Source organism: Pholcus phalangioides, unplaced genomic scaffold (assembly GCF_987345545.1).
Source record: "Pholcus phalangioides strain wild (caught in Gottingen) unplaced genomic scaffold, Ppha-v1.0 ptg000004l_1, whole genome shotgun sequence".
In the NCBI taxonomy this organism is placed as follows: Eukaryota; Metazoa; Arthropoda; class Arachnida; order Araneae; family Pholcidae; genus Pholcus; species Pholcus phalangioides.
Genome location: NW_028301597.1, coordinates 20,965,114 through 20,992,953, shown reverse-complemented (window position 1 = coordinate 20,992,953; position 27,840 = coordinate 20,965,114). Strand labels below are relative to the sequence as shown.

The 27,840-nt window shown below is 35.0% G+C and overlaps 1 long non-coding RNA gene across 1 annotated transcript in view; it reads left to right on the top strand.

Annotated features, from left to right (window-relative positions):
* Window positions 1-27,840, top strand: part of LOC149086739 (uncharacterized) — an 82,354-nt gene that overhangs the window by 34,682 nt on the left and 19,832 nt on the right. The window contains exons 4-5 of the long non-coding RNA XR_016192518.1: window positions 21,247-21,378; window positions 25,021-25,128. This is a non-coding gene — a long non-coding RNA (uncharacterized LOC149086739). The remainder of the gene's footprint in view (window positions 1-21,246; window positions 21,379-25,020; window positions 25,129-27,840) is intronic.

The following is a 27,840-nucleotide window of genomic DNA, read 5'->3' as shown; positions in this document are numbered from 1 at the left end:
TATACTTGGTTTGGTTATTTTATTCTTCTCCACAAACACACACACATGGCTTTTTTTTTTTTAAATATAAATTCTCTTTTTTATAATCGTGAGCGTTGATGTGCGTGGCCGTGTGAGTTTCCCAAATTTCCACAAACTGCCACAACTTGGAATTTCCCAACTAATCCTGAAGAGAAAAAACAGAATTACACAGAATTCACGTGTGATTTATGCTAATGAAGAATTATATCACTAATTGCTATTTTTTTATTTATTCCTTTTTCCATTTAATTCGTTTGTACTTTCTTTTTCTTTCAAACCGAAGACGACCCAAGCTCTACCGTCTTAAGTGAATTTTAGTCATTTTGCCTACCCTTGTCCGTGTCGAAGAGAACTTAATTAAACATTCAAAGTACATACAAAGAATTTTCCCTCACACATATGTGTACAAAATATTATATCACAAAAAAATGCAAAAATTCAAAAACAATGGAAAAATACAACACAAAAACAGTGCAAAAATTAAAAAAAAAAAGGATAACCAGTGATTCTCGCTTATAACGTTTTTCAAAACGTTGTAAGAGGGAAAACGCTTTAAACGGTAAATGCAAATGAGGATTAGTTGTAGTTGGGAAGACAAACTGAGTCGTACTAAGCGGGAAAACGTTCCAAGTGAGAACGTTGTAAGCAGGATCGACTGTATAGTACCAAAATTTCATTTAAAAAAATGGTTTCATAATTCCTATCATATTTTAGAATAAAAAAAATAAATAAAAATGGTATATTCCATAATACCGCACTTCTCCTGTATAATACCCTTTGTTTATCATCATCACTTAGGGACTATCCCAGCTGCCCCTTGTCTAGTTTCATTTTTCAAATATAGCGCAACACTCGATTACACCTACTCGGACACCCGGGGAAATAGAAAAGAAACACTTCGTTTTGCAGCAAATAATTCAAACATGATTGTAATTAAATAAATAGGCCTGTGTGTAGTATGCACAGCGTTAAATGATTCCCGCGGAAACTCTAATTTGAAAGAAAAAACATATATATACAAGATCCTTTTTTTTTTTCAATAAATGTATCAGGGAACACACGAACACGAGTTTCACGAAAATCGTGAAAAAGAATAACAGGAAATTAATTTAAAAAAAACATAATTATTTTCGCATGATACAATCATAGCTAGAGATTAATTGGAATTTAATTTAAAGTTTGGGGTGAAGGGTGGGGGGAAATGTGTAAAAAAAAAATAAATTAATTTCCATTTACTCCCTCTACTTCCTTTCTTTTAAATTTAGACTATTATCGTAAATACATTTTCGCACGTAAATGGAATTGAAACACACGGAGAGAGAGAGAGAGAGAGAGAGAGAGAGATAGAGCCTAAACGGGTAACCCAAAGATTTCAATCAAAACGTTTTTGCCCTTTGAGGCCCCGGGTATCACTCAACAATTTTGTTTAACATCATTTATTAACGATTTCATGAAAAGATATTATATACAAAAGAAAAAAAAAATTATATTATCTATCTTCTCCTATATCGGGTGCGGGCGTTCGCAATGTTGTGCTGCACGCTTTCGGTACGCTTTTCTTTAATATATTTTTATTTCACAGCCGCCTTTTTTACCAAGTTTTGTAGACTGAAAATGCGGAGGTTTTGCGTTAGAATAAAGATTAATGATCGAGAAGCACGCAAAAGAAGAGGTTGGGAGGTTTTTAAGCTTCCCCCCTTTTATTTTCTATATAAGTTCGGGCCCATCCCCTAGGCCTTTGTACTGCACGCGCCGGGTATAAGATAAATGGTTTTTCTCATGGACGGAGGGACCCCGGGATTTTTTTTTTTTTTTTCGCTCTCTTTCTGTGTCTCGTTTACATGAGAGGGGGGTTTTGATTTGAACATTGGTGGTGGGTGGAGAGAACCTTGGAATATCGAGAAGATGACTAAGGTGCCGGCCATTCATGGAAGGCAAGCGTGATCTCCGGCGAATTTGTATCACGGGTCCTGGACATCTGTCTCGTGATGTTGATGAGAAGAGCTGCTGCTGCTGGTGGTTGGTGCTGGTCGAATCGGGAGGAATTCCTATCGTAGCCGGACTTGACTCATCGGATTGTGTTCGTTTCGATTGGATACTGGTACGAATAATCATTGGGGTTTGGTTCCATTCACGTACTCCTAGAAATAGTGTCAACAGAAATTGTCAGCAATAGTGAGCATAGTGAACAATAGTGTCTAAAGCTTATTCACGCACTAATTTTTCTCTATAAAAGATTTCTGATTTTTAATTTGAAATTTCATCGATTTTTATCCTCAATCAATGCAATACAGTCTCAGCAATGCATGCTCAGAAAATGCAATAAAAACAATAAATTGTCAAGCAAACTTTTGTAGTTCTGGGATTCCAATCATTAAATAGTGTATGTATATTGCGTGTCAAAATAGCAAGGGCATGGCTATCACCAGTGTTTCTTAACCTTTGTTACCCCTATGGCACTCTTTTCACTATATATTTTTCTTGTGGCCTTCCTATCTTACCACAGCGACCATGTAAAAAGAGCGAGACCCTTTCTACTTATTAAAGTTCATTTAATAAGTAGAATATTTAGTAAAATTTACTATAAATTTAAAACGTATAAAAATTTTGCAAATAAGGTCGATTTTCCTACCACTGACTTGATATTCCTCAGGCTCTCTTGTGGGATAATTCTACAGTTTTCTAAAAGTTATAACACTTTTTTCGCCATATTTCACTTTAGGCCATTTTATAAGATACTAGCAGATATCATACAATGCGCTTAACGGGTTTTTTTTCTATTACTGGGAGGATTGAAAAAGTGACAAGCCATTATGAAGTAATAAGCTATAATATTGGCAGCATTAAAGAAGAGACAAACCATTCATTGTAAAGGCATATGCATATCTGAAACGCATTGTTTGGGAACCACTGTAACCGACGTAAACATTCCGAAAGTGACTGTTAGGGCCCAGTAACCATTTTGCTCGACGGTTTTTTGCCCATTTCGGGCATTTGCCCGAACTTCTAAAGTAGCTTATGGTTCAATCCCGGTCCTGTTTGGTATATGCGCAAAATTTGGTGACGATCGGTCTAAAATTGTATATTTATATAAAGAACAAACACATATACATACTTTCAAATTTATATATAAGATTCAAACTAGTGGGGAGCCCGTTAGAGAAAGCGCATTCAGTGATGTGGGAATCATAATCGTTGGTAGAAGAACAGAAAAGAAGACCATAGCGCATGATTGAACAGTTTTTTCTTATTACTGGTGAGGGCACAGGACACCAGGTAACATGCTAAAGAAAGGCTTGTTTCACATAGATGCTTCAAATCTGAATTTTTTTAACAGACGTCTGGGTCCTTCTCCTTAATCCACTTTTCATGGCTCTCCTTGGACATAATTTTCACTCATTGCCCCTTAGAATATCCCAGTGCCACGTTGCCATGCGGCATTCGGCTGAAAACCATTAAACTAAACTAAACGAACCGAGCACGACCAGGCTCTGTTGCACCAGCGCGATATAAGCTCTGGACCCCGGAAGGCGCGGTCGTGCCGGAAAAACTCCAGCTGGCAGTCCGGCCGGGTACGCCAGGGAACAGGAAGAGAAGAAGGAAAAAAGGAGGAAATCATAATAGAGTAAAAAAAAAAGAGAAGAAAATAATAATTATAAAAATAAGAAAAATAAGAAATTATAAAAGAAAGCCTCGTGGCTGAAAACCACTGGCCAACACCAGTGAAACATTATTATTTACTTATTTTTGCACCGAATTCACCAGAGATTATAGAAGTTCTTCTTTTCGGACCGTCCCGGCCTGGCCACTGAGGTAGTCGAGTGGTCATAGTGACGGACCCACGTCGCGAAGTTCCGGGTTCGAACCCCACCATCGCCACAGTGGTGGTCGGCTGAAGTTGGTTTTCTGTGGTCCCCAACTTCAAGGCGCAAATGCGAGCCGATCGCCCATTTAAAAGCCTCGATTTAAAAAGTCTCGCCACAGAGAGCAACAGACCTACAAACAGCGCAAATGTAATTCAATCATAACACATCACTCACTTCACTTCTGAAATATAGATGGCAGCACAAAAAATCAAACACAACACTACATACACACTCAGACTTTTAGGTACACACACAGTTACACTTCCGGCACAACTCACTAGGTAGTAAATTACCCACAGGTGGTGATAGACCTGAGTTGTGCTCGGTTTGAAAGAAAGAAAGCCCGAGGCCCGCTCCAGGGAGGGACTGAGGGAGGGAGGGCTGTTGAGTATTGAAGTTCAAAGAGATTTTATTCAAGGTTAATAAATACTCTATAATTTTTTGTACCAGTGGATCTGAAACTTTTGCTTCCAGCAGCTAGTTAGTTCCCCTGGCATGACAACGTTCATTCGCGGCTCCCAGAGCAGTCTAAAAAAGAACCACTCTTAAAAGCACTGAATAGGCATTGAATGGGCCATGGCTTTGAGTTATCTATAAAAGCTGAACGTTAATTTTTTTGAAGCTATTTAGACAATGGCTTCCTTACAGGAAATTATGGTAGATGTAATATAAAATATATAATTGATATAATATATATATAAATGTGTGTGTGTGTGTGTGTGTGTATTATTGTCGCCGCTCGTTGTAGAGACCCAATCGTTCTGTCGAAAGGGGACGTTATATCGAAAGGAAAACAAAAAGGATAGTCGTTATGTGAAAACATTTGGGGCTTATCCTACCGGTTGTTGTACTGGAATGGCGATATAACGTGGGGTCGTTATAACAAGCGTCGACTGCATCCTGAAATGACATATGTAAGGGAAATAATATATTTTGCCAATTTAATGCTAAGGAAATCATAAAATTTTCTGGACGATAAGAAAGAAAACACGAACAAAAAACTATCAGGGACTGAAATAGCATGCAGGGCCAGACTTCGACATGAAGGGAGCTTCGAACATCAGTAGGCACTATAGGGTCCCACGGCTACGGTTAATAGCGTTATTTAGTCGATAAACAATTTAAATCTAGGCATCACTTGTTCATGGCGTAATCAGGCGGAGGTCACGTGTATGCAAATATTCAAGTGAAAATAGTATTTCATTCGATTAGTATTAACCAATATTTCTATAGATGAACATAATGAAACAGGGCCTTGAAATTTTATAATAAGAGTTTCAATTCCACTTTAATCTAATAATTGGTAAAACAAGATGAACATAGCATTCGTAGGCTTGTAATAAAGTATGACACAAGGAAAGGCTCCACCACCACCAAGACATCAATTCATTACGAACGATGTTCGATTTCATTACAACATGGACCAAACAAAAATGAAAAACGAACAACAAGGAAAGAAAAAAAATTTATTTTGTTTTATTTTTATTTATTTTTATTATATGAATTCCACTCACTATACACACATACACATTCAGCAATAGTAGTGTTGCTACTGAAAAGAAACAGGGTTCACCGGTTTCACGAAAGAAATCCGGGACTTCAGTTGTCTTCAAGGAAAAGAAGAAGAAAAAAATTCACAAAAGAATAAGAAAATGTGAAATAGTATGTGTGAGAGAGAGAACAGATATTTTCTTGAGATTTTTTTTTTTTGTTTTAATATATATAACAGGATCTCGCAAGTTCTCGCGAGTATCTTCTTGTTGACACGTGAAGGGATGTGAAATGGGATGAATGGCACTGAAACAGCGACCGTGAGATTTCATGTTGTGGGTGCTGATGGAGGAAGATGAATCGGACCCCTCTTGTGTATACTATCAAACGCATTTTATTTATTTTTATAAAAGTTCTATTATATTTCTTTCAAAAAACGAGACGCACGATTATTTCATTACGTATTCCTAATTTACTTCAACTTGAAAAGAAAAAGTAATTTGAACGTGGTTGCACTTTATGAACCTTCCGTCTATAGTGATTGGTGTCTTGTCATAAATTTATCGAATCGGAATATCGTGCATGATGTTTGCATAAAACACATCGTGCGTGATACTATATTTGCATAATGAATTGGCGATGGTCTTTAGAAAGGTCAATATATACGGAAGGGTTTTTTAAAATAACTAATATAAGAGTTAAAATGGGATCAAACATGATTTATGCGTTAGTAAAAAAATAATAACAAAGCCAATACTGTCGTGACTTCTTTGGAGTATTCTGGTTTATTAAAAAATAATACATGGATGTGAGATAGAGAGGCCTATATTATATTTTATATCATCGATGATATATATGAGCTTATGGTTATGTTTATATACATAACCATTGCAACTTGAATAATTTATAGTCAACCTGTGACGAACGAGCCAAATGTAACCCGTAAAGTCATCAGATGTAGCACCCGTGACTATAAAAATTATATTATTAATCAATAAAGCCGGTATCACACTATAAAATTTTAATAAAAGTTGTTTTATAAAACTTGAAAAATGTAACCAATAAGCACATTTGATACATTCGAGAGAACTTAACTGATCCGCCTATTGATTGCATTTGTCATGTTTTATAAACGAACTTTTATCAAACTTTTATAGTGTAATGCCAGCCTAAAAATGAGTGCCTGAATATATTCCAACTTATCAACGACAAAATCAGCTATTTTACAGTTCCATGATTTTTTTTCCGAATCCTCGAAACACATGCCGTAAGCTGGATAAACTGAATGCATTTTGCGTTCGATGGAACAAGTTCTTCTAATATGGATGAATGCCAACGAGACAGGGCCGGATTAAGGCCGAGATTACACTATAAAAGTTTGATAAAGATCTTTTACAAAAGGTGAAAGAAGCCAATAATCCTTTTGGCTAGATTCACTAGAATGTAATCGATACGCTCATTGATTGCATTTTCAAGTTTTGTCAAAGATATTTTATCAAACTTTTATAGTGTAATCCCAGTCTTAGGCAGTGTATGATGTGAATATTTGTGTATGTGCATGCACTTTGTTATTTTGTTTCTCCAACCCCTCCCCCATTTTTTCTACTTGGAAAGTCTCTTTGATGACGTATTCAAAACTAATGCTACGTAACATACTTTGTATATGTACATCAGCAGAATGTATATCTGCTTCTACATTTGGTAGAGATGAATAATCAAGCCTCCTACCTTATTAGTACATTGTCCTGTTGAAATTTTTAGTATAATTTAATCCGTGGTTTTCAATCAGTGGTACGTGGAACACTGGTGCTTCGTAACGCCGCATCAAGTGTTCCGCGAAAAAAACAAATCAAATACACAATTGAAAATTGTGGCAAAAGGAAAAATCAACATAATGTAAAATAGTTTTTGTATGAGACTGTAATCAGCAAATGTGAATGACAATTGAATTGACAAAAAACTGAGAAAAGTTTGGAAAAACAGCATACAGAAGGGTAAAACTCGTTTTACAATGCGATGCAAGTGTTCCTATACACATGCGTGGAATTTCACAGAAGTCCTGTCTTTGGCAACCATGATAAAATTGTGCTGTCAACGTATTTTGATCTATTTTCACGGTCCAAATATTTAGCAGCCTGGTGTGGTTCATATGCTTTCGTATAATGCAACTGAGTTTGTTCTAGGAAACGGAAAACCTCCTCCCAGCGAAATAAATAGTACCTATATCCTAATGCTATACATGGAAGAAGAGAAAATATTTCTTAATTCGCATAAAAACCTTAAAAAAATATATTTTTCCAAAAAATTATATTTTATTTGACCTTATTATACAGGATATAAAGTGTCCGAAATTAATGAAAATATTTATGTCACTCATTTCCCTCTACACGAAATATCGGAAGAAATATCTAGCACAAAATTATTGGCCTGCTGCTATCATCTATTAAATAAAAACTAAACTATCTGATAAATTTTTAAGTAAAGTTAGTTGTTCGATTCACTCTGTTAAGCAGCATTAAAACGAATGAAACGTGTTTTTTATGATACTATATATATATTATTTACTTCTATACTGAATAACTGTGTGATAAGTTTTATTTGTCAAAATACCGGTTGATAGGTTTTATATTTTAATTAAATTTGTTTGCGTCAGGTTGCACTACACGTACACGCACATTCCCGCATGTACCGATTCGTTGGGGGGTTCCGCGGAGGGGGGGGGGGGTGCATGTGTGGTGTAGCAGTAGTAGGTAGGGCCTCCAAAAATGTCTCGGGGATCCATGGTGTTCTTAAGTCAGCCACCTCGTTGGGCAATTTGCCTGTTGTGGCGTTGTATTTGTATTTGTATTTATTTGTATTTTGTAAACACCAAAAAACCTATTCACCAGTCTTTTTGGTGCATAAAATTAACACCGATATGCAGCGTGAAAATGAAAAAAAATTGCTTTCATAATGTTGTTCATTTTCATTCCCAACACCGGTTTGAAAACAATAAATATTTTATTTTGAGAATTATAACAAGTTGTTGTGGTTTTATTCAATGGGTGACAGCAGGACTCTTAGCTTGGAACGAACGGTTTCTCCTATTTATAATAGCAAAATGTGAAATACAATAAGTCAGAAGATTATAGGAAATTTTCCTCCAATTTTTTTTTTCATCGGTTCGCCAAATATTTCATTCAATTTCAGCGGTCTTCGAAGAGGAAAATGGTCAAAGAACAATATACATACAAGGGTTTTCAGTGTCAACAGGTGATTTTAATCATTACCTTACGATTCGACACTATACAATGCCTTCTGAAATTTTTTTTTCTAGATGTCGTTGTTTTTTTATTAGTGAATTCGAGTTTTGTCGGGGTTTCGATCGGAATATGTCCCGGTTTCTAGGTCGTATTATCTGGTTACTTTATCTAGGCCCGTGCCTGCCGTCCGATCTCGTACCCCGTAAATCGTCTATGATTTTATTAGCGAGATGAATAACTTCGTGACTTTTCCGGTTTCAACAACGTTGAAAATTTAAATTGGCGATTTGACTAATTTTAGATTTTGAGTGTTTGAATTTTCGTATATCTTTCAAAATTTCGATTAGAAACAATAATTATATTACTTTCGATATTTTTGATGCAAATAAATTAATTTGTGTGTGTTTTAAATTTTTTTAAAGTAAGCAAACCCAGTGATGTTATTTTTTCGGATGTGTAAAAATATCGATTCGGGCATTTAAGTTACATGCCCGACCGAACTAGATTTGTCTAGCCCTCGGACCAAGTCAGAGACGTAACTAGGATTTTTGCCTCTGGGGCAAACATTATTCTGCTGCCCCCACAACTTTAAAATTCGATCATTTTGTAACGGCGTTCTTTGTTCCCACCTAAAACTCCCGCCCGGGGCAGTTGCCCCCCCTCCCCGTACTTCCAACCCTGGAACAAGTGGTATAGAAAAACCAAGCAAGTTATGTCACGATGATTATCAGGGGAAAGCGTTCATTCGCTGTCATTCGAAAGGGAAGACTAGGGTCCCAACTCCAGGCCCCGTGTGTGACACTCAGGCTTATGCTGTATAGTAAGTGTTCCGCAAAAAAATATTAGGGTATACTATTTCCAGACTTCAAAAAAATTGGAAACCAAAACTTTTAATCGAGAAAATAGATACTGAATCAAAATTCGTTGTTTCCCCCGCAGTTTTTACTTCTTGATACATCAAAGTATCTTCTAAATTTTCATTTCCAGGCTTTAATGCTGGCTCTTACATTACAATGTTAATTTTTGTTGTTTCTCATTCAAATTTTACTCGATTCAATATATATTTCTAAATTAAAAATTCTAAAGAAAAATATCTGTTTAATTGTTATCATTTATTACTTGTTATTATTTTTGTTGATTATTGTTATTATTTTTGTTGATTATTGTTATTATTTTGTTGTTATTTATTTTGTTTTTTTGTTAAAATTATCCAAGCATAAAGAAATGCATGCCAATGTTTCAATTACTGCTTTTTAATTTGTCAAAATATATATTGTGAAAATTTTTCCCTAAGGCGAGGAAGCCGTGGGGTAGCAAAGGTTTGATAACCACTGCCACCATAGTTGAATTATGGCATTATCAACAATCATGTAGCAGTGTGAATTTCTCTTTAAACCAGTGGCTCTCTTTAAACAAGTGTGCGTCGTGGCTCCTTGGGGCGTCGTAAACCTGCGACAGGGCGTCGCGGTGAGTGGTTGATATCGATGTGTGTACCTGTTCAATGCTTTGAAGCAGATCGTTGTTACAATTTTCTGGGGAGTGCCACGGACAAACGTTAACTGAGACAAGGGAGCCACGAGTTGCAAAAGTCTGAGAATCACTGCTTTAAAAACAACATTCTTGCAATTTAACTGGAATATCCGGAAGTTTTGAACAATAACCGTATTCTCTAAAAGCTCCTGTTTGAACGACCTTGCGTAACTGGTACGGATTACGCTACGCTCTTCTATAGTAATTGATAATTACATACTGTGCACTTCTATAGGGAGAGGTCGATATCTTTATCCCAGAATATAATCTCGATCTCAATTCTTCATGAATAAAAATTTAGAAAATAACAAAAATAAGTAAAACCGAAATGAAAGCGAGGGAGGAAAAGAGCAATGGTATATATATATTTATTTGTACCCACCCTTCTAATATGACGAACAATTTAATATTTCCGACTCTGTGTGTGTGTGTGTCTACCAACAACTACTCTCGAACCACAACCGAGAAGATGTAAAAAAAAAGTAGAACGGGGAGTTTTGAAACGGAGTTTTTTTAGGTGTTTCTGGCAAACTTGCTCAGCCCTTGCTGCTGCTGTGTCTGCTTTTTTCGTAGCTGGTTGAAGCAACAGCAGCGGCAAGCGAGCTGTGATTATGTAGCTTGGTGGGAGGGTACTTGCTGGTTGGAACCGGCCAGCCCGTCTCTCTCTCTCTCTCACTCTCTTGCTGAATTTGGAATGATGGATCGTCATGCCAGAAAAAAGCGGCCGTTCCCTTGTGTTCCAGAAATTTAACCTCCTCTCACTCTTTTCTCCTATCCATCCCCCTACGTATTTAAAAAAAAGAAGGGCCCTGCCATTTTGCCTCACGTCGGCTTAATGCAAGGTTAGCTTGAAAACATTTTCCACTAGAAGGGACCTCCTATTCCTCCAACTTCTCTTTACATGATGTACAGGGAAAAAAACCAAAAAAAAAACATGGCGTTATCTATATCATGCAAAAACTTTTTTTCCCCCCAAAAAGAATTTTTGTTTAAAAGACTGACTCTGTTAGGAATATATAATTTTTTTTTGATTTTTTCAATGCAACCTCGTAAGATACTAAACGTTAGTGTTGAAACAAATGTGTAAAATTTTGTTTTATTTATTCATTTTCGAATCACTTGTGAAGGCCTGCTGCTGTTTGTGAGATCGAGATCACTTAAAATTCAATGTGTTGTTTTTTCAGTATAATTTTTTAAACAAAATCTGCAGAATTCATATGAATATAGATTTTAACTGGTTTTGAGAGAGTCGTTAAAATTAACGTATGTACCGTATTTTCCTGCGTTTTTAATCCGTGGCGGACAACACGGCAGACAAGAAATCCCAGACATATTTTAAAAATCAATTACAAATCAATTAATTACAAACATAAAAAGGTGTAGTTTGCACTAAAATATTTATCATGGCCTAGAGTTTTTTCGATAAGTTAAAAAAAGTTCAAATTTTACCCACAAGTGGCGCTGTAAAAGGAAAACTCAATAAAACGCAGCACAATCAGAGAATCAAGGAAACATATTTTATAGATATTACGCCGAGGTGAGCTGGGATTGAAAAGTCATCTAGTCTCCGCCGGAACTCGAACCCAGAGCTTCTTGCAAACCGGGCAGGCATACTACCATCTACACCACGGGAGACACGATCCTGTCTTCCTTATTTCACGCACTGTGGCGTGAGGAGCTGAATCGCTCTACCGTTCCAATTGGAAGATATTTAATGGAGGATACTACTGCCTCTACATCAGCAGCTCACTGCGCAGAGCGTGAAATAAGGAAGACAGGGACGTGTCTCCATCGGTGTAGATGGTAGCAAGCCTTCCCGGTTTGCAAGGGTTCGAGTCCCGGCATAGACCAGATGACTTTTTTTCCCGTATTCAACCCGGCATAATATCCAGAAAAAATCATCGTTTCCTTGATTAATATGCTATGCTTGTATTGCATTCTGTGTGTTATGTCGAGTTTTGCCTTTTTACAGCGCCACTTGTGGGTGAAATTCGAACTTTTTTTTTACTTATCATCTTTCTGAAAGTAGCAGAATTTGCATCTTAAGATTATACGTATTTTTTTTTGGTATAGCCTATACAGTAAATATTTTTTCTTCAACAGTGGCGATTCCCAAAAGGATGTCGTTAGATCACTCAGATAAGCCGCAAGTTACTTTGATGACAAAATTATATTGAACATAGTAATAGGACTGTGATTTTCAATCAGTGTGCCACGGGGCAATTTAGGGTGGTGTAGAAGTGACTCGAAATTAGACAGCAGTTCCGTGAGATATTTATAATTATCAGTGGGACCACATGGGATTTTTGGAATCTCGGCTTTTTATACTCTTTCTTTCTATCTATCATTCTTATTCTCTGACATGATCTCGCCACCGTTAATCGCGAATCAAGTCGCAGAAACAATGTTTCGCGATATGCCAAGATATTTTGAAGAAAAAATGGATGTGCGTGATTTGATGTGCAATCCTCCAGCTATGTATGTAATTCAACTATGGGAATTTCTCTTGCAAATTATTGTTTTACTGCTGACTGTGCAGTTTCACATGACTTTAGCACACGGCATATTCCCAGATCTTTGAAATGACCCGTGGCACATTAACATATCACTTTACTAACTCACGGCACAGTTCCAAAGTGGTACGAGGTGCATTTTCGGTTCATTTAAGTGACCCCGCGACACAACTTCAAGTTTCAAATGAAAATACAATTCTCATGGACAAATTAAAATTTAAAAAAATAATTGCAAATTATAACATCAATTATTGATATTGTGACTAATGCACCAGCTTTTCCAATGGCTCTAGAATCTGCATTTTGTTGAATTTCCAAATAACAGCCATTATTTTCTTGGTTATAATGTAAAAAATATCCAAATTATTGAAATCATTTTATCGTGACAAGGATTTAAGTTTTTCATGTTTATATGGTTTTTTGTTTTACAATCTTTCATGCAACGATACTTTTCCTGAGATATTAGATATACAGTCGATCCCGCTTAGTACGACTAATTTTCGTGAATTACAACTTTTTTCCTATATTGATAATGTTAACTTTTCCCGGACACAACGTTTAAATTTTTTTTGCTATTCCCGCTTACGACGTTCGGAAAATTCACATTGGACTTTTTCCTCTCTTTAAATCAAGGCACTTTTTTCACATTTTTTTCATGTAAAGAAACGACAATGGTGTTTATGTGTGTGCTATATAGCGTTGAACATTTTTTTTTCTTGTTCTCTCACTTTGTCCAACAGTAGTATGCAGAGTATAATTGCCCTTACCACTGTTCAAATGCACATGGTTGATGGACGTTATGTCTCTGAATAGGAAGATTATTAGATAAGAACTAGAAAAAGTTCTCTTATATGTATCTTAATGTTTGTGACTAAATCAAAAATGACATAAAAAAAGCTATGGTCGGTGAAAAACTATGTTATAATTCTTATAAACATTTCCTGCTTAAAACGTTTTCTCGCTTATAACGTTTTGTAGTTGAGGTTTTTTTAAAAAACGTTATATGCGAGATTGACCGTAATTAGACCAATAATTTTTTTTATTAATGCTGTTGATAAATTTTTCTGGCTTACAATAATACAATCGATCCCACTTATAACGTTTTCCCGCTTAGTACGACTTATTTTTGTGGTCCCAAATCAAACAAATTCTCATTTAGATTTCCCGTTTAAAGCGTTTTCCCGTAACAACGTTTTTTCATGACGATTTGTTTAAAAACATTATAAGCGGGATCCACTGTAATAATGTTTAGTACACAATAAGAATAATTTTTTGTGTATAACAATAACGTTTTGTGTAAAATAATGATATTCTTTTCGGAAAATAACTGTTGCAATGTAAGAAAAAAAAATTTTTTTTTTCAATAACTACACAAAATTGATGAAATCGCGGAAAATATTTGAAGTTGGTCAGATGAATCTCTGCTCACTATATTCTTAGTTTTCTCCCCGCATGTAGTCGATAAAATGGACAACAGAATCAAAAATGAAGCACCTCCATCAATTCAAAAGATAATTAAATATTAATTAGATAAGCTTCAACGTTATTCCGATAATTCAAGGGAAACTAGAAGCTTAATCACCAGAGCTTTGTCATCATCCATTTATGGCTTAGTAATAATGATAATAATAACAACAATAACAATAACGATTATTAAAGTGTTTAAGAGAGAGGAAAGAAAAAATATGATAATAATTTTTCATCGCTTTCAAAGAAGATTGTTTCTTTTTAAAAAGATATATATATTTTTTGCTTTCTTTCGTTATTTGGTATACATATCGAGGGGGTTATTAAAGACGTTTCAACAGATTTTTTCTTTTTTCTGCTCGTGTTTGGCATTTTTTTGCAGATAATCTTGCGAGTCACGCTCCGTTTGCTAATGAGGATATGTTACAAATAGAATAGGAAATGACAGCTCGCAATAAATCACCTCCCCGTATGATGTTAGGAATAATAAAGTGAGGGTGATGACAAAATATCATGACATCGTGTGAAGAAGCCTTTTAAACTTCCTCGACTGCCAATAACTGATCTATGGGATAACTTTTCGATTCACAAATGGATCTCGGGAGGAAAAAAACACACATACACATAAATGCTTCTATTTGATTATTTTTGTTTTTAAATATGCGATAAACAACATGTAATATAACCGTTTTTTATTTGTTTCAATTTGGATTCGAAATCCCGTTACGGTACATACCTACACCACCTATAGATCACGGCCTCCGCTCGAAGCTCGTGACGTCACTGAAGAAGGTCATTTCACCTAATGCCATCGGATATAGCAGGTCGATGCATGCGATATCTTTAGCTCTTTTTGCAGTATATCCAATGGCAATAGGAGAAATATCCTTCTTCATTGACGTCACAAGCTTCGTGCGGAGGTCTTGTTCTATAGCTGCTGTTGTACATACCCGCTGCTTCGCTCGCATGGATTTGGTTATCTGAAAATTACTCGGCGAGGATTTACCCATATGCTATATGGGTAAATTATGGGTATTTGAACCTATCATGATCCCCTTGGGGGTTGAATTTTCAGAAATCCCTTCTTAGTGGGTGTCTACATTATGAAATATATTACTGATCAAATTGCATATTTATAACTTCAGCGATTTCAGCTCAGTGCCCATATAATATTTGAATTACCTTATGACCACCCTTAGAGGTTGAAATTTGAAAAGTCCCTCCTTAGTGAGTCTTCACATAATAAAATAAAACAACTGACTCTCTCTCTAAATCTCATATTTATAGCTTCAGCGATTTTGGCTCAGCGATGACTTCTCTATATAACCTTTAAACCTCTCTTAGGGGTTAAACTTTGAAAAATCCTTTTTCAGTGAGCCTGTACATTACAAAATGCACTGACCAAATTTCATATCTTTCATTTCAGTGGTTTTGGCTCGGCGTGATTTCTCTATGTAGGGGTCGAATTAAAAAAAACAAACCCTTCTTGGTGAGTCTTTATGTCATAAAATAAAACGACTGACCAAATTTCATGTTTATAGCTTAAGCGGTACCGGCTCGGCGATGATGAATTAGTCAGTGAATCAACCAATGAATCAGTCAGTCAGGATATGTTATTTTATATGTATAAATAATACTGAAATATATATTTATCCAAAATTTATGTATATATATAATATACAGAAATATATATTGTACAAAACAGGCCCAACGAGTTAAAAAAAAAATGTCTATAAAAATATAGATGTGAAATGTAGTTAAAACGACAGTTCACAATTACGAGGAAGGCTGTTGTAAAAACGTAGTTCTCGTTACAATCAAATTTGCAATAGTTTCGTTCCAATATTAACGAATGAGCGTTCCAATATAACGAATCTGGTGATGAAATCGATTTTTGGTCTCACACTGAGCCGTTGATTCTATGTAACAGTTTTGGACAGAACTCCATATCATCAAAGCGATTTAGTCAGCCATCTGAACAATTAAAAGTCTCAGTTCTTATATCATTGCCTGCTTACTTTCATGACTGTATGGATTCGTCAACCTTTTCTCACGTATTGGAAATTTTTTCAGCATTTTTTCAGTCATTCGAAGACGACTTTAAACTATAAGTTTAAAGTGACGTGGTCTCTTGCTCACTGGAAGGAACAAAAGTCAAATAAAACCCATCATACAATATGTGTATAGAGGAAAAGCCCAAAATACTAAGAATGGGTTAAAGCAATTTGACTTTTCTGTGTTCATTCTTTGTCCGAAGTACCTCAGAGTAATTTTAAAGAAGAGCATGTGCCGTGATAAGAGTCATCACCTTCAATTCTTAAGGAAAAACTACCATTTTTGAGAATTCTTTGACGTTATACCGAATGCTTCCTAATTTTCAACTCGTGTAGCCGAACATTTTTTTCTATCTTATTCATTAGCAATTTAACAATCACTTGCAAATCATTCGTTATACCGGCATTCTCGTTCTAAGCCTTATCCGTTATGACGGACTTTAACTGTGTATTTAAAAATACAGCAATGTCGTATTACGAAATTACTAAATCTTTGAAAAAATATATTACACTGGCATAAAAAATTACGTTTGTCTTCATCTAAGTATGAATGTACTTAATATATATAAGCTGATATATTTAATATATCTTTGTTTTAATTGTGTTTTAGTTTAGTAAAATAATTTATAAATAATTTTCTTCTACATATTTATGAGAAGGTAATTTGAAGATGTTTAACATTGAAGAAATTTTTAAAATAGTTCTCATGTTAGATGTACGAGTGTAGAGCAAATTAAGCTCAATCAAAATAAAATTGGGTGTGATAAGAATAACAATGAATACTAATGAGAATAGGTAATTGTGAAATATATAGGTTTTTCATTTTTCTTCCTCGTTGAGTACAGTTTTTGTCCCTTTATTATTTGAAATGGGGTAATAATTATGTTATAATTATGTTAAGCTTCAAGTGCATATTTTTGTAGGTTTATTAAAGCTCAATCGCTTTTTTATAATTTTTCAAATGAATATTGCTCATAATATTTTCATATAACATTCGTTTTTTTTCCGCGAGTGGGATTTAGTGAATTAAGGGGATTGGTGAACGAAAATTTTCCAAAAAAAGCATATTTCATGTTTTTCAATTTTTAAATACTGTGAAATTTTCTGCGTCTAGCTGTATTCAAGTTTTTGTTCTACCCTGTACTAGAAATATTTTAAAAATATTTTAACATAAACTGTGGCAATCATTATGTATGCTAATGTTTTCCACTGAAATGTTCTTTTTTCAAAACTAAGTTTTTGTCAGATAAGGAACATTTTTTCGAGCATCACTCATTCAAATGTCTTGAAACTTTGTGTATCTTTCAACACTATGGTGTTACATACCTTAACAAGAGGATTTTTTAGTAAAATCATTTTTAAAAATTTTATAGCACTAAATAGGGGTAAATTTTGGTGATTTTTGAAAGTGTTGCATGTTGTTGAAGTTAAAATTCGAGAAAAAAATAACCAACCATTAAAATCGCAAATTCTAGTGTTAAATTGTATAAAAATCTCTATAGTATTTGAGAGAAAGAAATTGAGTGCCTAAAGTGAATAGAAAAATTTTAAATGCTTCTTAAAGGAAGGCGATTTTTCCCATTGAAAAGCGTGGGAATCCAAGATCGTACACCAACCCCCTTAATAGAGATGTTTGTAATATTTTCCGAATAGCAATCGTTTTATTCTAAAGATATTTCTAGAGGTAACGTCAAATGTGTTTACCTTTTTAGAAATAACGTCGAAATTCATTTGATACTGGTATTTTGTAAATGAGCAGCTACGACTCACTAGAAATTAGAAATGCCTAAATAAAAAAATATATAGAACTTATTTGTATAGATATAGACACGTGTGTGTGTAGAGATATATTTTTTTTTAGTAAGTGAATATGCAGTAAGAAATAGAAAATAATGCATTTTAAAAACATATCTTTCTTTAGGTATGGTGATTTTTTTTTTTTTAAAGAAGGTTTTCTCATTTTTGGTACGGTTTTTTTAAGTTTCAACTTTTTCACAATTTTCAGTGCATATTTTGGGGTTTTAATATTGCATATTTTGACATTTCAAGTGCTTATTTGCATATATTTGGAGCATATTTAGTCATTTTAAGTGCTTATTTGCATATATTTGGAGCATATTTAGTCATTTTAAGTGCTTATTCACATATATTTGGAGCATATTTAGTCATTTTTTAGTGCATTTAATTCGGGCTTCAGTTATTATATTGGTTAACTTAAGAAGTCAATACCAATTACGAGCCACGTTAACTCAGGGGTTCGCAACCTTTACGAGAGTGCAGAGCACTTCATTCGTTTTAAAACTTGTCGCTGTCCATTTAAGCAGTCTGAAACATCACGTCGCTACAAACCGCGCCGCAAGTCACTTAAGTGTGTACGTGTGCCACAGATCCCTTAGGTGGCATGGAAATGTGCTGCGGGTAACTTAAGTGACATTGAATTGCACCACGGGCGGCCTTAGTGCTCTGAAACTTTGCCTCAGGTCATTTAAACGATCTGTAAATATGCCACGGGTGACATGTGATCTGCGAATGTGCTACGGGTGACATGTGATCTGCGAATGTGCTACGGGTGACATGTGATCTGCGAATGTGCTACGGGCCACTTTAGTGATGTGGAAATGTGCTGCTATTGAGATGACCCCCCCCCCCGAGAAGCCGCATTTGGCCCGAGGTCCGCATACGCAACCCCTCACCCGGAAGGAGCCAGTGGCAGCCCGCAATGTCCCAAAAAGATTTAAAAATATTGTCTTTTTTTTCAAATAAAAAAAAACCCAGCAAAAACAAACTTAGTAATCTTATTATTGAAAAATGAATAATTTGTCTAAACAAAAATGGCAGTGAGAGCCACTACATATTGCAAATCAGTTTCATATTCGAGAAACATTCCAAGCCTTATAGCAATGGTTTCTTGGTGAAGGAAAGGATGATGTAAAAGTCGCAGAAAAAAAAATGTCTGTCTGAAATATGTGCAAGCATTTGATGATATTTCTTACATAGAGATGTATTTTGGTCGAAAGAATAATAGCAATAGATAGGTGATAACTTGCGTGACCAGTAGAAAGGAATATCCTCAAATATGCATAGGGTTTTTTAATAGCACTCAACAAAATTGTGGGTAGGTCAAGACGTGGGGCTCAAATGACTGTTTCTTCGGGCTTGAAATATGTACATTTGGCAGGCTAAAATATAAATTTTGCTTCAATACTTACAGATAAGTTTTAGGAAATGTATTCAGACATTCTTAAACTGCAATCTTTCCACTGCATCATTTATCAGCAGGCCCTTCACTACAAAGAGTTGGAAATAAGCAGCATTCTCAAGCCTGCGACAAACACTTTAAACTTCATTCAATCCAGAGTCCTTTAAGCACCACCAATTCCACCAATTTCTTGGAGATTTTGAGAGTGAATTCGAGAGGCAACATCTCCACAATTTCACGTACTTTGTTCCACTCAAACACAGCCCGTTATCGAAATGATTTTCATTTTGATCTTAGCAAACTAAATATGGTAAAAATATTAATGTTTATACAAAGAATTATTTTAAATCCCTCGTGTGGTTTTTAAAATAAAAAGTGGATCAAACCGGGAAAGTAGACGAGGAATTTCCTATGACATTCGCAAACTTAAAAAACCGTCTTCCCAAAATAGTTTATCTTGCCCCCAGAAACTACAACAACTTAAACCGTGATCTAAAGAATGACAAAAATTTTGACTCTTATAAGAAATCTATAATTAACTATACGTATATATTCATAGGCGTACGGAGAATTTTCTTGCGGGGGTGGGGGTTCAGATTTTTTTTTTTTTCTGGGGGGGTTACTTTTTTCCCCTGCAAAATAACACTATAATCTCGGCTCAACGGGGAGGGGGTGTTCGAACCCCAAAACCCCCCTATGCATACGCCAATGTATGTATTTATACCATTTGTTATTTATGCAGTATATATGATTCATTACTTCAAATCAAAGATACATAATTAAATTTGGATGCCGTTTTGAAATTATGGCGAATACGGAATTGGTTTGTAATTTGATTTTGCAAAAATGCTCAAGATTATGCTGTTCGAATGTTCACTCCGCTGTGGAATGTGCTTGCCACCTGTATGAATCCTCAATTGTTTGCCTTGGACGGGTCGTACCAGATCTCTTATTAGGCTCAACGTACTAAGTATGTGTATATGTGTGTGTTTGTATATGTCCTGTTATTACTTTCTGTGTGTTTATGTAAAGGAAAGTGGGTGTGTTATGTTAATAAATTTCAGCTTCATTAAAGAGAAATATATTGGTCGTCTTATATAACCAAATTCTAAAAAAAAATTTTGTTTTTACTTTTAAACGAGGGAAAAACTGTTCCAAGATGATTAATTTCTTAATTATAAGACACGGGTGCGACATTCTTAACTGATATTCAGGACATTTGAATGATTTAAATAGTGTAAATTGGATTTGCTCGAAAGCCATTTAGAAGAGAATGTTTACAGATATTTTTCTATGCGTCAACAGTTGATCAATAAAAATCTTGATAAGTGGGTAGAAGTAATTTTACTTGGATCATTTATAATTCTTCTTTCACTTCCCTTCGATTCCAAGTGAACAATTTCTTACATATTTATAAAAAAATTGTAATTACAAAATAACAGATTTTTTTTACAATTAATTTGTAATAATAAATGGCTGCCCACTTGCAAAATACCAGACCATCATTGGATTTCTAACCGATACCCTGCCCTGGAGGGCCGACAGTCGGTATGCAAACTGACCAGGAAGGTCTATGATAAAAGGGAAAAACTTTTGAAAGATAATTTTGAAACATGAACTTAGAAAGCAATTGAGTTTGACAATACACATATGAATCGAACTTTTATATTGTAAAAGATGATAAGTAATCATTATTTTAACAGAAAAAATCTCAATAATTAGAAGAATATATTTGTGAAAGAATTTATTTTAAAAATATTTTACTCGTTCCTTTTTTTTTTCGATGCTATAGACGTTTTTTTGTAATGATAAATTAATATTTCTATCGTTGGAAAAGCTTGAAGTATCGTTTATTTCTCCTAGATGGCGCAGTAACCAAGCGAACGAGGAGTCAAAAACGTGTGGGATAGTCAACATGACGTCATCAAGTTTCCTTCCCACTCCAGCTGTCAGCCAATGACAAATCGTCGCTAGAATTTCAAAGAATATCCATAGGTAAAAGATTATGCATATAATGGGAACTCATTTAGCACATTGTGGCTATTTGCAGTTTTATTTCCTTCTAGCCCGGAATGCGATGTCCATAAACAAAAAAAATGACGGAAGAAAATAAAATAAAACATTAAATAGAACGGAAAGTTTTTCGATATTCTGTCAATGGAGGAAAAGTTTCGGAGCCATTATTTCTGAAGCAGAGCTTTGTTTACATTGTGAGTGGCATTTTTAGGAGGGATCATAAATCATCATATGAGACTTTTAGCGCCATCTAGGGACAACCAATGGAGGTTGAATTTGAACCTTTTTTATAGTTGCGTACAATTTATTATTTTTTTTTTTATGAAAGAAATACATTTTAAATATTAAAAAAAAGTTTTAATTACATTTTCTAATAGGTTTTGAAAAATTAATCAAAATTAAAGGTATTTTTACATAAAAATTTAAATAAAATGCAATTGCAATAGAAATCGTATTGTCCCAATTTGTGTTGCAATGAAGAGCATGTGTGATGTCCTAATATTTATGTTCTCGGAAGGTGCATCAAGGTACGCGTGTTTGAAAAATAAGAAATGTTCGAAGATGAGAAGAATTCAAATTTTTAATTGAATGAAAATTTTGGGGGAGACAGATTTTCTCAAAATGCCGAATGCCTTTTAAGATCAGTAATGAAAATTACTGGCACGAGTGATTTGTGATCTTGATAGTGACATACATAAATGACGTAGTTAAAAATTTTTTTTAATAGGTTGCCACAATTTTGAAAAACTTATGTCTCAATAATAAACCCAGGGCCGTAATTAGGAGGGAGCAGGCCGGACTAGAAGGGGCGCATATTTTACTCTTTAACCTCTCCTTCAACATAACAAGGGGACACCGAAATGCCTGCTTGCCCTAGCATCTAGTTGCGGCACCGAATAAATCCATGCCTAATCTAATACCAAATTGTGATCAAATATTAAATTATTTAAAACGGTAATATACAGCATAATAGGCTTACTTATTTTTCTTGTTTGGAGTAAGTATTTTAGTTCATTATCATTTACTATTGCCTAAAACAAATATTGTTTTATAAAATGCATGCTCGATGCTCAAAATTAATTTTGAATAGTTGAAATGTTACATAGTTTAATTGGTTGTTATTTAAATGTATTATGGCGATGCTAATAGTGAATTCGTTGGGAATATTTTTTTTTTTGGGGGGGGGGGGGGTAAAATAAATATTAACATATGCATTGAATCAGTGTATTATCTCAAAATTTTGTTTTTAAGATACCAGTCCGTGAGGCGGACAGGACACGAAATTGGTGTATGATAGGCTTACTATATCAATATATGTAGCCTCTAATTTATTAAACAACTAATTAGTAATATGGATATGCGTGCATACTCTTTTATATAACTAACCAGAATGTAAGTTATTTAAGGAAATTATTTTATTTTTGTTTAGTCATATTTAAATAATTAGTTACATTTGCATCTAGCCAACATTTTGGACAACAGCTAGCCCGAGAGGTGATTTTGTGCGGCCCGCGACTAGGTAAAATTAGTGTGTAGAAATTGATTTTCATATCATTATTTAAGCCATCATTTTCTACATCAGACCTGATTAACAAACTATTGACATTCATTATTTCTAGTGACGATAGTTGATAAGCTATGTTCTCTTCAAAATTCCCTTCGTATTGCTCTTAAAGTTTGTTGTGTAGGCATTTTTGTCCCATTTCTTTCCGCCACCTCGTTGTGCAAGTTGCCTTTTTGTGACCTCTGAATTTTTAAATGAACGCATATTTGATGTTCTGCTCACAGCGACGAAACTCTTCCGAAGTGGATGCCAACTCACAATCACACCTCCAAATTACAGGTATCCTTCGTTTTTTCGCTATAACGCGATTTTTAAAAGTTGATTTTAGAAATTGCGACCCGCAAAATTTGGGGTGTGGTTTGATTTTAATTCTGAAAATGGGCTTGTAAATTAGAGGCATGACATAATTTAAATGACAAAATCTGTTGGATTTGTTGATGTAGTGAGTGAGACATATATAGAAGAAACTTTCGAATTCATCTCACCAGATCTCACTAATGAGCATCTTTTGGTAAGACAACGACAATTCCATCAGAATTTTATTCGAAGAAAATAATCCCAATGAATCTATAATTGTTTTTATTTGCGATATTCAGAATCCTCTCTTTGCTATCAAAGTTTTCATAAAGAGACGATGAATGCAATTCTACTTGTCAGCCGAATCTCGACTGCCTTCATCAAAAACGTTATCTTCCACACAATCGCGTGTATCATGCTGTCCAGAAAAAAGAAAACATCCACGAGAGAAAGAAGTAAAATCAAATTACATTTAATAATTAGAGCCCGGGAGTTCAGGCAAAATGCCTATAAATGCCTTTTTTTGCCTATTTTCAAACTTTTTTGGTGAAAATGCATTTTTTGAGATTTTGCTTTTTTCGAGGTCTAACGGTGCTCGAATCAATTCCTTGAGTTTCTATTCGACCCGTGTGCCCCCCCCCCCCCCCACCGGTTGCCAAATCAAGAGTATTCTTGGTTACATACAATATCACTTCGCGTTCTACTAGTCATTCTTCCGCTATTCCAGGGCTTAGTTCGTCCTGAACTGGAGTAGGGCTATGCCGTAAGGTTTTGGAGACCATACCCAAGAGGGACATAGACTTGGTTGAAGGGGTGCAGAGAAGAGCTACGCGTGCTCTTGTTGAACATAAGGTTTGAGCTATGAAGAAAGACTTGTTTGTCGAATATTTTTACATTGGAGGAACGCAGGTGTCGGGGTGGGGGATATGATCGAAATGTTAAAAATTTTCAACAGGATGGATAGGACGGACCATGAGTCCATCAACTGCTTCAACAAGGGGACACCAGTATCGTTTAGTAAAGGACGATTCCAGGTTGTGGTGTCGCGGGGAGTTTTTCTCTAATAGGGTTGTTAATAAATGGAATAGCTTACCTCCAGGGGTCGTGAATTCTATTGAGAACACAATTGAGACGTTGAAACATAAGTACCGTAGACATGGTATTGTATTTGTATCAGTTTATTAAGTGCAGTCCAGGGTAAAACTTTTACGACGAAAAATGCCCGTTTTTCATCATATTATTTATAACGCTCACAAATCTACGAGTTTTCTGGGTAATTCTACGGATGCGGCTTGCACAGCGGAGTGTTGTTGCTGTTGTGGGCCGTGACGCTGCAGCTGGCCGGTATGTTGACCCTTGAACAATGAGAAGTTGACCACCCCCCGTTTTAGAATATAGACATTTACCATAAATTCACATTTTTATTCTAATTTCTGCTACGCTCTACTTTCTAAAAACATTATAAGATGTTTAATTGTTAATCAATTTGAATAGCGGGAATATTTGAATTTGAACTTTTAAGTGATATTTTTTCAAATAATTAACTAAATTTAATTTGGAGTGAACGAAAAATTTCACTACCAAAAAAAAAAAAAAAATATTGAAACCCTAACATAGAAAACTGTTTGAGAAACAGTGCTTCAGGCATTGTCACTTTTAAATTAAAAAAATAAAATAAAAACCATTTCGAATTTAGTAGGCACATGTTCGCATAAAAATTTTTGTACATACAACATATATGTGAGTGGGGATTTTTTCAGGAATAACTCATTTCCGGCAACGTCAAGAAAAAAGAAAAAAATATATAGAAGAATGAGGAAAAAAGATAAAATATACAAAAACAAGAACAAAAACGCTTGGAAATGGAAGTAAGTAAAAGAAAGAAAAAAATTATATATGTATATATATATGATTCAAAAAAATAGAATAAAATTCCGTGCATATGCCGTTTGGTATTATTTAAAGGCAGAAATCGTGTTTTGGATTTCGAAAAACACAGACACGGAAAGTTTTTCTCATTTCCTTCAATCTTTCATTTTTGCTCTGCTTTCTTCTTCTTATTTATTTTTTTCATTCACATTTCGTGAGAAAGGAGAAGACATGCTCCAGAAAAGTAATATCCCCATCCCAATCCCCTTTCTCTGAAAGCAATCTGAATATGCCAGAACTAAAAAGAGAGAGAGGAAAAAAAATAGAAAAATAAATAAATCGAATGGACCTAGAGCGCATTCAATCGATTTAACTAAGTTTTGCATGTGTGTGCATCTCTCTCTCTCTCTCTCTCGCATATACATCCTCTCAGAGTCTTTTCCGATGCACAAAACGAAAAAGGGGGATGCGGAAGATGAGAGAAGAGAGTTTTGGTGGAAGATAGGTAAAAAGAAGAGTGTGGATGTGCTGCGCACAAAGATGGGGATGAAAGAGACGGTTGCCACTGGCAACGTTTTGTTGTCATCGCGTCTCGTGAGAGGGGGAAGGGGGAGATGGTATATTTGGATGAAAGGGTACGCGGTACAGTACGTACTTACAAAAGAGAGAGATGCTGGGTACAGAAGAACGGGGTACATACTAAGAAGAAGGATCTCAAAGGATCTCCGAGAGACCTTCCCACCCTTTTCTAGCCCGACTTACATCCTTACACGTTGGAGGAGGGGTTACCAAAGTGACTGGAGTTGAGAAGGAGAAGAGGTTCCCATAGAAAAGGACAGGTACACCCGACCGAACCTACCATCTCTCTGGCATTTCTCGTGTCTTTGTATTGCGAGGGAGGAGTGGAGAGAGAATTAGGATATGGTTCTGAGAGAATTCTCCTTTCTCTTACTTTTTCCTCGATTCCTCCTTTCCCCACTCCGATATTCTCTAACGTTAGAGCGACTTGGAACCTGCTGCTGACGGAATTGAATATTTAGCTGTATCTTTTTTTTTTGTCACTGTGAGATCGTTATTTGCTGGGGAAAAAAATGTTTCGAACAAGTTTATTTGCATGCATGAAATTATTTTCAGGCGGATATAATTTTCGTTCCTTTTCTGTTGAGTTGAATTTCTGATGTACTGCATCTACGTCGTATGAATTGTGTTTAGTTCAATTAAAATCCAAATTAAAGAGACGTGTTTTGTTGAAATATGCTTGAGAGAAACGGAAAAAAGGAGTAAAGAAAATCCAACATTATGTTGATGAGATTTCTAGTGTTCCTTCTTGATTTGACTTAATAAGAATACAACGTGCGATAAATGGGATAAATCCCGTTAGTACACATAATAAACCGGTTATTTGGCATAATCGCTGAGCATTTTGGCAAGTTTGATAATAAATTTCCCTAAAGTTATCCTTTTTACCGGTGATTATGAATAGCACACAAGCGTCGTAGGTAAATTTGATAAATTTCCTTAAATTAATCACTTTTACCAGTGATTATGCATAGTCCCCCAAGTGTCGTTGACAAATTTAAGAAGTACTAAAAAATTATCGCTTTTACCGGTGGTTATACATAATTCCCAAGCGTCTAGCCGTTGGTAAACATAATAAATAATACTATGTGACATACTATGCGAGACTATTCATACATTTATTGTATCATTATATTGGGGTATGATCGTAGAATTTGTTATCATTATATAGCAGTCGGAATATATTCATCGCACATACTATACAACTATTTAAAAAATTTTTCTTCATATTTATCAAATTCATTAATTACACTAATATTATGTATAATCACAGATTACAGATAAAGGTGATAAATGTCAAGTATTTATCAAATTTGCCAACGACATTTGGTTATTACGAAAGTTTTTAACAGCTGGCTGATACGAAGATATACTTAGGAAAGAGAGGAAATTCAACTGACCTGTGGGGAATCGAACCCACATTATTTAAGGATTTGCTTATTAGGTAATTGAAATTGTTTGAAGAAGTAAATATTATCATGCATCAGACAACTCAAGTCAGCCATCTTCAACCTGTTGCTCACGAATCATAATGATTAAAAAAAAAATTGATTATGGTGGCTGACATGGTAGCCAAGAGAATTGATTCCCTCATTTAGCAAAGGCTCCTCAAAAATTTTTGAAAAAATTACCACTGATTCTACTCATTTAAATATGCACAAAAATATTTAAAAAAATCTGTAGGAGTTATTATGTGTCAGTCAAAAAAAAAGAAGTAAATATTAATATTTTGAGCGTCAATAGATGCCAAGAATGACTCAAAGATTCCCGCAACCCTAGAGTGTTAGAATGACGTCATTCAAAGAACACAAGATAAAGTAGGCCTACAGCACAGACAAAGAAAGAGAGAAAAATAAAAAATAAATCAACTGGAGAAAATTTCTAGAATAGAAAAGCTGGAGGAAAGAAAGTTTTTTTACGGATATCGCCAAGAAGCGCAAGAGGCGATGAGTAGCCGACTGTTATTATATTTAATAATTTTTTGTGGGTTTAATAAGTGCATTCCGCCGCTAAGTTTTTTGTTTTTATGTGTTTCTAGGCGAGATGAATGCACTTACATTATTTCTTAAATTTTTTAGGACGGCACGTTGGGACCCTTTCCTTGTCAGATAATTTAAGATGCTGTAAATTTA